The sequence below is a fragment of the Triticum dicoccoides genome, chromosome 3A, assembly GCF_002162155.2.
Source record: "Triticum dicoccoides isolate Atlit2015 ecotype Zavitan chromosome 3A, WEW_v2.0, whole genome shotgun sequence".
NCBI lineage: Eukaryota > Viridiplantae > Streptophyta > Magnoliopsida > Poales > Poaceae > Triticum > Triticum dicoccoides.
In genome coordinates, this window is record NC_041384.1 from 370,255,012 (window position 1) to 370,265,570 (window position 10,559).

Below are 10,559 nucleotides of genomic sequence, written 5' to 3' on the forward strand. Positions count from 1 at the left end.
ACAAACTCGCCTACCCCCTCTCACCTCGTGACCTAAGTCGCCGACCCCGACGAACCAAGTCACCGAAAACCACCGAACCACCCAACCCGAATTTGAAAAAATTCACAGAATTTGGAAAAAGTTCCCCGATTTTGAAAAAAAAACCCATCAAATTAAAAAAATCATTGATTTTGAAAAAACTTCACCGAATTTGAAAAATGTTCATTAAAATCGATGATTTTTTCCTGTCGAATTAGAAAAAGAAAAATGGAAAATAAAAAAGAAAAGGAAAGAAGAACAAAGGAACGAATAGATTGTAGCTAATCGCATCGCTGTGATTAGTCTAGTTGGCTATCCTAGCTAGCTAGCACGAGGAGGTCGTGGTTTTGAAACCTACCACTCGCTCTTTTTTGCACAAGTGCCAATGTGGGTTCTCTGTTAAAAACTCCAAAAAGGGTGTGCGTGGTGGTTCGAACTCAGAACCCCTTCGTACCAGGAGAAGGTTACTAACCATCTTGCCAATCAAGCAATATATGCTAAGTTTCTTCTTTAACATATTTTAGTATTCCGCGAGAGCCCTAGTTGGTTTTTTCACCTGGTTTTCTAGGCTGGATTCCGGGGATTTTATTTTACCCGGTTTTCTTCCGTTTTTTATGTTTCCCTTTTCTGTTCCGCTATCTCTTTTTTTTTTTCTGTGTTTTTTCATTTCTAGCTGTCTCTTTTTTTCATATTCAATGAACTTTTCAACAAATCGATGAAATATTTTCCAAAATCGACAAACTTTTCTCAAAATTGATAAACTTCTTCCAAAACTTAATGGACTTTTTTCAAATTATAAAATCTGTTTTCAAGTGTCATGAACTTTTTTAAAATTGATTAACTGTTTTCAAATTCGATAAAAACATTTCAATTTTGATGAACTTTTTCTAAATTTGATGAACTTTTTAAAAATTGATGAATGTTTCTGAATTCGATTAACTTTGCCCAAATTAGATGAACTTATTTAAATGCAATGAACGTTTTTTTCAAATCGGTGAACTTTTCCTCATTTTTTGTGAACTTATTTTTGAAGTTTATGAACATTTTCCAGTTTGTGAACTATTTTGAAATTGGTGACCTTTTTTCTCAAGATTTGGATAAACATTTTTCAATTTTTTGTGAACTATTTTTTATTATTGACAAACTTTTTTCAGAACCATTTAACTCTTATTGAATAGGGCAAAGTATTTTTGCATGTTCAATTTTTTTTTCGAAATCTGTGATGTTTCAGTTTTTTTTAAAGGAAATCATGTAACAACGGCTCTAATAAGTTTTAAAGGTTTCAGGTGTACTTAATCACTTGCAACCTCACGTCCGAGTGGTTAGCGGAACGCACTGAAGGATGTGTGGGTCGTGAGTTTGATTCGCCGCGGTGGTGCTATTTTTTGGATGTTCGCTCTTTTTTTGTGCGGTGCCCCTTCGTGGGCCGGCCCACCCCGTGCTGTAGCGAGCGCCGCATCTCCTAATCGGCGCCTGCAGCGCCGACTAGGAGCTCCCGCATTAAGCACCGTTTAGAAATTCCCTTATTTTTTCCCTCTTTATTTTTCAGCTTGGGAATAATTTTTGTATTTGAGAATACTTGTTTAAATCACAAACTTATTTAAAGTTCATGAATCTTTTGAAATTATGTATATTTTTTAAAATGTGGAACATTTCTTTAAATCATGACCTTTTCTAAATTCGCGATTTTTTCAAAATTTGTGATTTTTTTAAAAAAATTGTGGAACGATTTTTGAACTTTGCTAATATTTTTTGAGTCGACAACCTTTTGTTGAAATTTGGAAATAATTGAAATTCATGAACATTTTTTGAATTTCATGAATGGTTATTTGAATTTGTGAACATTTTTAAAATTTTGGAACGTTTTTTCAAAGTCGTGAATATTTTCTGAAAATCTGGGCGCCCCGCCCGGGCACATGGGCCACCCTGTCCATGTCAAATCCTAGTCAGTAAATGTGGGTCTAACAAGTAGGAGGCTCCCCCTCCCTCGCACTAAAATTGACCGTCGTCGACGATACCAAAGGTGGAAGACGACGGAGAAATCGATTTCCAGACATTTTCGATCAGCAAAAGGGGAATTTCTGGCCAACAGGAGCAGTGATTTGATCCTTGACCATGGATCAGATAATGGGGAAGGCAGCTGGGTACTGGTTCAACCAGCAGGCCGGCAAGGAGATGAACAACGTCGGCGACGAGCTCAATGTCAGTCCCCTCCTCCCCTTTCCCTAGATTTCTTTAAACTTGTTCAATTCGATTCCGTGCCTGGTCCGAATCATTCATTCTAAACATGCATGCATGCATGCATCATCTTGTCTCCCTTGTATTTGCTGGAATTTTGTCTATTTTGGGCATAGCCCAATAGCAGTTTCAGAAATTCCTAATAAATCCTAGAGGCTCACGCAGCCTATTCGTACAAGGCAAGAGGTGGAACAAAGTTTTGTCCCATATTGCTAGTTTAGAGCGAGTTGGACTTCTTTATAAGGGAGGTTCTTTCCCCACTTGTATGAGTATGAGAACAAGAGGGATATCCACGCACGCTCCTCCTTCGCCGCCCGCCTCGCCACGCCACGCCTCGTCACGATGTGCCGCGCCACGGGTTCCAATCTCTGAGCTATTGTTGTCTTCCTCATCCCGGCTTGCGGCGTGCATCGCGAGTCGGGACAGTAGGCCTCTGAAACCTCACCTTTTTTAGTCATGTACGGGAGAAGGGTGATAAGGGTTTTGGGGAGCGCCCAGCGCGACTACTGACTTCTTCGTCACAGACACCCCGGACTCCGACGACTACTTCCCCGACGTCGACAACCTCCTCGACGACATGGCTGGCGAGGACATCGACCCCAAGTCCAGTACTACTGCTGCTGCTGTCACGTATGTGTTCTTCTTCTTTCTGTTAGATGTCCTGCCACAGTTTCTCGTACTAGTACTTGCCCTAGATGTGTTAGGTTCTACTCCATACATGCAACTAGCTCTACAGTCTGCTCTAGATATGCTAGGCTATAGTTCATATATGCAGATGTTATTTACCTTCTCTCTTTCAGAACACATGACTTGTTTTATCTCTACTATATTAGTCATGCTTTACCTAGTATTTCTGTTAATAAAATCATTTGGTAAATTGCTCATATTTCCAACAATCCAAAAACCTTATTATAGGCAATTTACCCCAAGTGGTTTTGCTTCTTCCATGAGACCTCCTATGTTTGAGGGTATCCACTATAAGAGGTGGCGCGTGAGAGCAGTTTTATGGATTCAAACCATGAGTTGCTATGACGCCACGCTTGGTAGGCCTAAAGGGGAGTTTGATGCCCAACAGGAACAAGCTTTTCAGAAAATGGATACTCTGTTTAAGACTGCTCTCTTGAGTGTTCTTGGTGAGAACATAGTTGATGCTTATACGTCAATTGACAATGAAAAAGATATGTGGGACGCACTCGAGGCCAAGTTTGGGGTCTCCGATGCCGGCACTGAGTTGTACATCATGGAGCAATTCTATGATTACAGGATGACTGAAGAGCGCTCCGTGGTTGAGCAAGCTCATGAGATACAGTCATTTGCTAGAGAGATTGAGCACTTCAACTGTATCCTACCGGACAAGTTTGTTGCCGGAGGTATCATCACCAAGCTTCCTCCTTCGTGGAGGAACTTTGCTACCTTACTGAAGCATAAGAGACAGGAGTTTTCCGTTCCGGATCTCATTGGTACTCTTGATGTCGAAGAAAAGGCGAGAGCAAAGCACACGTGCTCAAGGTATTGAGGGAGGATCTAGTGCCAATCTGGTACAGAAGAAAAACTTCCAGCCCCACAAGTTCAAGAACAAGGGCAAGTTTGATGGTAAAGCAAAGTTTGATGGGAAGAACAAGGCTGTGCAACACACGAACTTCAAGAAGAAGAATGACAAGAAGAAAGGTGTTTGTCATGTGTGCGGGGATCCTGATCATTGGGCTCCTAGTTGCCCTAATCGCTATGACAAGTATCATCCTGGGAAAGGCGGCAAGACTGCTAATATTGTCATTGGAGACATTGACATGAAGGATGATGGGTATGGTATATTTCCCACTATTCTTTCAGCATGCCATTCTCCTGATTGGTTGATTGACACGGGTGCTAATGTGCATGTGTGCGGTGATATTTCCATGTTTTCGTCTTATCAGACCACAGGGACTTCAACCGTGCTGATGGGTAACGGTTCAAGTGCTTTTGTTCGTGGTGTTGACACGGTCGATCTGAAGTTTACTTCGAGGAAGATCGTGCGATTGAAGAACGTGCTTTATGTCCCCTCCGTCAATAAAAATCTTGTTAGCGGATCTCTTCTGTGTAGAGATGGCTATAAGCTTGTCTTTGAGTGGAATAAATTTGTAATATCCAAGTATGGAACCTTTGTTGGTAAAGGCTATGAGTCAGGATGCCTGTTTCGTTTATCCTTATCAGACATTTGCAATAAAGTTGTTAATCATGTTTGCAACAATAGTGAATCAAATGTGTGGCATTCACGTCTTTGTCATGTTAACTTTGGTTGCATGTCACGACTAGCGAAGTTGAACTTGATCCCTAGTTTCAGCACTGTCAAGGGATCTAAGTGTTAAGTTTGTGTGCAAGCTAAGCAACCTCGTAAGTCTCACACGACTGCGGAAACGAGAAATCTTGCACCACTGGAGCTCATACATTCAGATATATGTGAAATGAATGGTGTTTTGACAAAAGGTGGAAAGAAATATTTCATGACGTTAATTGACGACTCCACTAGATATTGTCGTGTGTATCTTCTGAAATTTAAGGATGGGTCTTTGAACTTTTTCAAGATCTATAAAGCTGAAGTGGAAAACCAACTTGATCGAAAAATCAAGAGGCTTAGGTCCGACCGTGGTGGAGAGTATTTTTCCAATGAATTTGATGCTTTTTGTACGGAACATGGTATAATCCATGAGAGAACGCCTCCCTACTCACCTCAGTCAAATGGGGTGGCCGAAAGAAAGAATCGTACTCTAACTGATTTGGTTAACGCCATGTTAGACACATCGGGTCTCTCCAAGGCATGGTGGGGGGAGGCGATATTGACAGCATGTCATGTCCTAAACCAAGTCCACACAAAGAACAAAGAGATAACTCCATTCAAGGAATGGGAGAAGAAAAGGTTAAAGCTCTCTTGTCTACGAACCTGGGGTTGTTTGGCGAAAGTCAATGTGCCAATTCCAAAGAAGCGCAAACTTGGACCAAAGACCGTGGATTGTGTTTTCCTGGGATATGCTTTTCATAGCATTGGTTATAGATTCTTGGTTGTAAAATCTGAGGTACCTGACATGCATGTTGGTACGATCATGGAGTCGAATGATGCGACTTTCTTTGAAGATATCTTTCCCATGAAGGATATGGCTACCTCATCTAATCAAAAAATGCCTAGTTCATCGAATCAGGAACCAGTTACAATTACCGAACCTGCAATTTCAATGGAACACTTTGAAAGTCCCGTGGAGGAGAACAATGAAGTTCCTACTAGGAGCAAGAGACAGAGGACTGCAAAGTCCTTTGGTGATGATTTTCTTGTGTATCTCATAGATGACACTCCCAGTTATATTTCAAAGGCCTATGCATCTGAAGATGCTGACTACTGGAAGGAAGCGGTTCGTAGCGAGATGGATTCCATCTTGGCGAATGAAACTTGGGAGATAACTGGTCGTCCTTATGGGTGCAAACCTATAGGATGCAAATGGGTATTCAAGAAGAAGCTTAGGCCTGATGGTACTATTGAAAAGTACAAGGCTTGGCTCGTGGCTAAGGGTTATACCCAAAAGGAAGGTGAAGACTTCTTTGATACTTACTCACCTGTGGCTCGACTGACCATTATTCGAGTTCTACTTTCACTAGCTGCCTCGCATGGGCTTCTCGTTCATCAAATGAATGTTAAGACTGCTTTCCTAAATGGAGAGTTGGACGAGGAAATTTATATGGAACAACCAGATGGGTTTGTACTAGATGGTCAGGAAAGAAAAGTGTGCAAGTTGCTGAAGTCTTTGTATGGACTCAAGCAAGCACCCAAACAGTGGCATGAGAAGTTTGAAAGAACTTTAACAGCTGCAGGCTTTGTTGTAAACGAAGCTGACAAATGTGTGTACTATCGCCATGGTGGGGGCGAGGGAGTTATCCTTTACTTGTATGTTGACGACATACTGATTTTTGGAACAAATCTGAATGTTGTTAAGGAGGTCAAGGACTTTCTATCTTGCTGTTTTGAGATGAAAGATTTAGGAGTGGCTGATGTCATTCTAAACATCAAGTTGTTGAGAGACGATGATGATGGGATCGCATTGCTTCAATCTCACTACGTGGAAAAGATCTTGAGTCGCTCTGGCTATAGTGACTGCAAGCCCTCTCCAACACCATATGATGCGAGTGTGTTGCTTCGAAAGAATCGAAGAATTGCTAGAGACCAATTGAAGTATTCTCAGATTATTGGCTCACTTATGTACTTAGCCGGTGCTACAAGACCTGACATCTCTTTAGCTGTTAGCAAACTGAGTCGGTTTGTTTCAAAACCAGGAGATGTACATTGGAAAAGCTCTAGAGAGAGTTTGGCATTGCGAATTATGGAATTCACTACACTGGGCACTCAAAGGTGCTTGAAGGGTATAGTGACTCAAACTGGATCTCAGATGTTGATGAGATAAAGGCCACGAGTGGTTATGTATTCACTCATGGAGGTGGCGCTGTTTCTTGGAAGTCTTGCAAGCAGACCATCTTAACGAGGTCAACAATGGAAGTAGAACTCACATCACTAGATACAACTACGGTCGAAGCAGATTGGCTTCGTCGACTCTTGAATGACTTGCCGGTTGTTGAGAAACCTGTACCGGGTATCCTTATGAACTGCGATAATCAAACTATGACCACGAAAGTGAGCAGCTCAAAGGATAACATGAAGTCATCAAGACACGTTCATAGAAGGTTAAAGTCTGTCAGAAAAATGAAAAACTTTGGAGTTATTGCATTGGATTATATCCAAACGTCTAAAAAGCTGGAAAGTTTTTACTGTAGTGGATATTGAATACGAACGCTGCACCCTTCAGCTGCTGTCTGTTCGTTTCGTCTCCCGCGTTCCCTTCAGCTCCCGGCGCAGCCTCTCGCCTCCTTCTCTTGCGCCTATAAAAGGGAGGTCGCTCCTCTTAGAGAGGCGCACCAGAACTTCTCCTTCCTCTCGCTACCGGTTCCAATCTCTGAGCTACTGTTGTCTTCCTCATCCCGGCTTGCGGCGTGCACCGCGAGTCGGGACAGCAGGCCTCCGAAAGCTCACCTCTTTGAGTCCTGTACGGGAGAAGGGTGATAAGGTTTTTGGGGAGCGCCCAGCGCGACTACTGACTTCTTCATCACGGACACCCCGGACTCCGACGACTACTTCCCCGACGACGACTACTTCCCCGACATCGACAACCTCCTCGACGACATGGCTGGCGAGGACATCGACCCCAAGTCCAGTACTGCTGCTGCTGCTGTCACGTATGTGTTCTTCTTCTTTCTGTTAGATGTCCTGCCATAGTTTCTCGTACTAGTACTTGCCCTAGATGTGTTAGGTTCTACTCCATACATGCAACTAGCTCCACAGTCTGCTCTAGATATGTTAGGCTACAGTTCATATATGCAGATATTATTTACCTTCTGTCTGTCAGAATGCATGACTTGTTTTATCTCTACTATATTAGTCACGCTTTACCTAGTATTTCTGTTAATAAAATCATTTGATAAATTGCTCATATTTCCAACAGTATTGACTGCCTGAAATCTGGCTCCAGCCTTCTCAACGATTATCCGTTGCCTTGGGCCCCTGCTGTATCCGATGGGATTAATCGATCAACCCTCTAAAATACCCTTCTTGCATTGGTAGCCCATATGCTTGATTGCTTTAACCTACAGCCACCTAGCTAGTGTTAATTTTACTTGCAGGATGGAAGAACTATTGACTTGAGCTAGATCAGAGCTATTGTGTTCTCTGTTGGCATTTAGAATGTTGTTGTGCTGTTATGCATGCCGATCTCCCTGACCATGAAGCATCCGGGTGAATAAATAAAGCCTTGCATAAATATCTTGGTTCTATAAGATTCTGTTTTGTTTGCCATGTTTCTCCAAGTAATGGGAACTAGTAGTAATAATGAGTTCCATTTTCTTGTGTTCTGAGTTGCTCACTCCATAAACCATTTTGTTATTTCGATTCAGAGTATATCAAGCAGCATCGGAGATGGAGCCAAATGGATGGTCAACAAAATCAAAGGTAAGGTACCCTTCCCTAGCTTTGCTCATCCTAGTTCAAAAGGCACACCACGCATGATTTCATCTCCCCCGGAAATGATAGGGCGCGCACATTCAGAATGGCGTGAAGCTCTTTCTTCTCTGTCTACTGCAATCTGCATAAACACTTGCATCTTAACAATGCGGATGTTCTGCATTTCTTGTGGTAATCTTAACTCAAAAAGGAGGTGATCATCTCATGAATAATGTTTTTCATGTTTACTTATACAACACCAATACCTGCACTTATAACTACTTAAGGGGTCATTAATTTGTTTACCGGTCCGTGTCGCCATGTGAGCAAGAAAGTAACCATTTTGGTTTCAGGGAAAATGCAGAAACCATTTCCCGAACTCCTAAAGGAATACGACCTTCCAATGAGCCTCTTCCCCATTCGCAAAAAATGGGCCTCTTCCCACAAGATGCGACCAATTACGAGTTCGACGAGGAGACAAAGAAGCTCATGGTGCATATCGCGTCAGTGTGCGAGGTCGGCTACAAGGATTCGTTGGTGCTCCGGTTCTTCACCTGCGTGACCGGCAACCTCGACAAGGGGAAGCTGTCGGAGGTGGAGGGCATCAAGATCAAGATCCTCATTTGGATCAAGGTGACCGCCATCAGGACGGAAGCCTCCAAGGTGCATTTCTGCGCCGGCTTGAACAAGACCTGGAATCGCCACGCCTACGAGGTTGTCAGGGATGGTGTTTCCATAGACAAGTTCTAGATTAATTTCGGAGCAACTCTGTGTGAAAAGCTTGTACCACTGTGGTCATCTTCGTCCGTCGTGTTCTTCGCAAAAAAAATGTTCGTCCGTCATGTGCGTAAGAGAAAACAGATTTGTAAATTAAGCGGCACATCGATCGAGTTAACAAAAGAAGTACCTACGAAATTTATTCTACGTGAACTGGCAAAATCTGATTGATTCCGACAGAGATTAAACACGATCATCGGGTCATGTATGATGATTATTTCAAGGCACACATCTGCGTGGGTTGGAAGGCATAGTCTTTTTTTGAACCGTTGAAGACATATTGATACGGACTAGCAAAAGGGCCCGTGAGTTGCAACGGAAGAAAAAAAATCATAATCTTCAACGGCCATGACAACATTTTGCTGCATCATCGATAACATTTTGACAAACATTCTGTTCAATTTCATTAATATTTTTTAGTACATAATTTTTTTAAAACATCATGAATATTTTTTGAAAATCTGTTTGGAGGCCTAGTTGATTTCTGAGATACACACTAAGAGACCTGTTTGGTGGGATCCTATTTGATGCTGGCATGCTCACGGAGCTGCGGCTTCACTGAAGCGGTGCGAGCGATGACGTCGCACATGCCAGCCCACTTCAAGGAGCAACCAGTTTTGGAACCTCCTAGAAGGTTCCTTCAACCGGTTTTCTTCTGTTTTTTCTGATTTTCTTTTTGATTTCTTTTTATTTTTCTGCTTATTTTTTTATTTTTTTCAATTTCTTTTTCCTGATTTCCTTTTTTCATAAATCCAGAATTATCAAAAATTGCTAAACGTTCAAAAAATATGGAATTCTATTTTTCTGTTCATTTTCACACAAAAAGTTCATATTTTTCAAAAAAATCACGTTTCAGAAATGTTTATGAAATGTTCATCATACATTAAATTTTTTAACTGTGTATAAAAAATGTGCATTGTACATTTTAAAACATGATCACTTTGTATAAAAAAATGGTCTCAGTGTATAAAAATGTTCATCGTTCAAAGCAAATGTTCACCGTACATTAAATTCATTTTTTATAGAAATATTCATAGTTCAAAATTTTGTTTTGGAATTTAAATGCGTTCACAATTTCTTTGAAATTTCTTGTTCATGTTTTTAAGGATTTTGAAATTTTGTTCACATTTTCAAAACTTGTTCACGTTTTAAAAATTGTTCATTTTTTCCAATTCCATTCACCTTTTCAAAAGTTGTGTTTTATAATTTTGTTCATGTTCGATCACTTTTTCAGAAAATCAATTGATGTTTTTAATATTTTTCTGCAATTTCAAAACTTGATCACAATTTCAAAAACTGTTTGCAATTTTTTCGAATTTTTTCCCCAGTTTTCCAAAAATTGTTGAAAATTTTCGTTTTTTTAATCTGCCGCTGCATTTGGTTTATAAATGTTCTCGCTGTCCATTAATTCCTTATGGGCAGTAGCCCAAGTGGTAGGCATCATTGTGTGTCCATCAAGGTGTTGCGAGTTCGATTCCTGAAGGAGCACATTTTTTTTTTGGAATTTTCGGCTCGT

At 41.2% G+C, this 10,559-nt stretch overlaps 1 pseudogene; it reads left to right on the plus strand.

The window, feature by feature from the left end:
- Nucleotides 1-2,133: 2,133 nt before the first annotated feature.
- LOC119271572 lies at nt 2,134-9,016 on the plus strand (annotated as a pseudogene).
- Nucleotides 9,017-10,559: the final 1,543 nt, after the last annotated feature.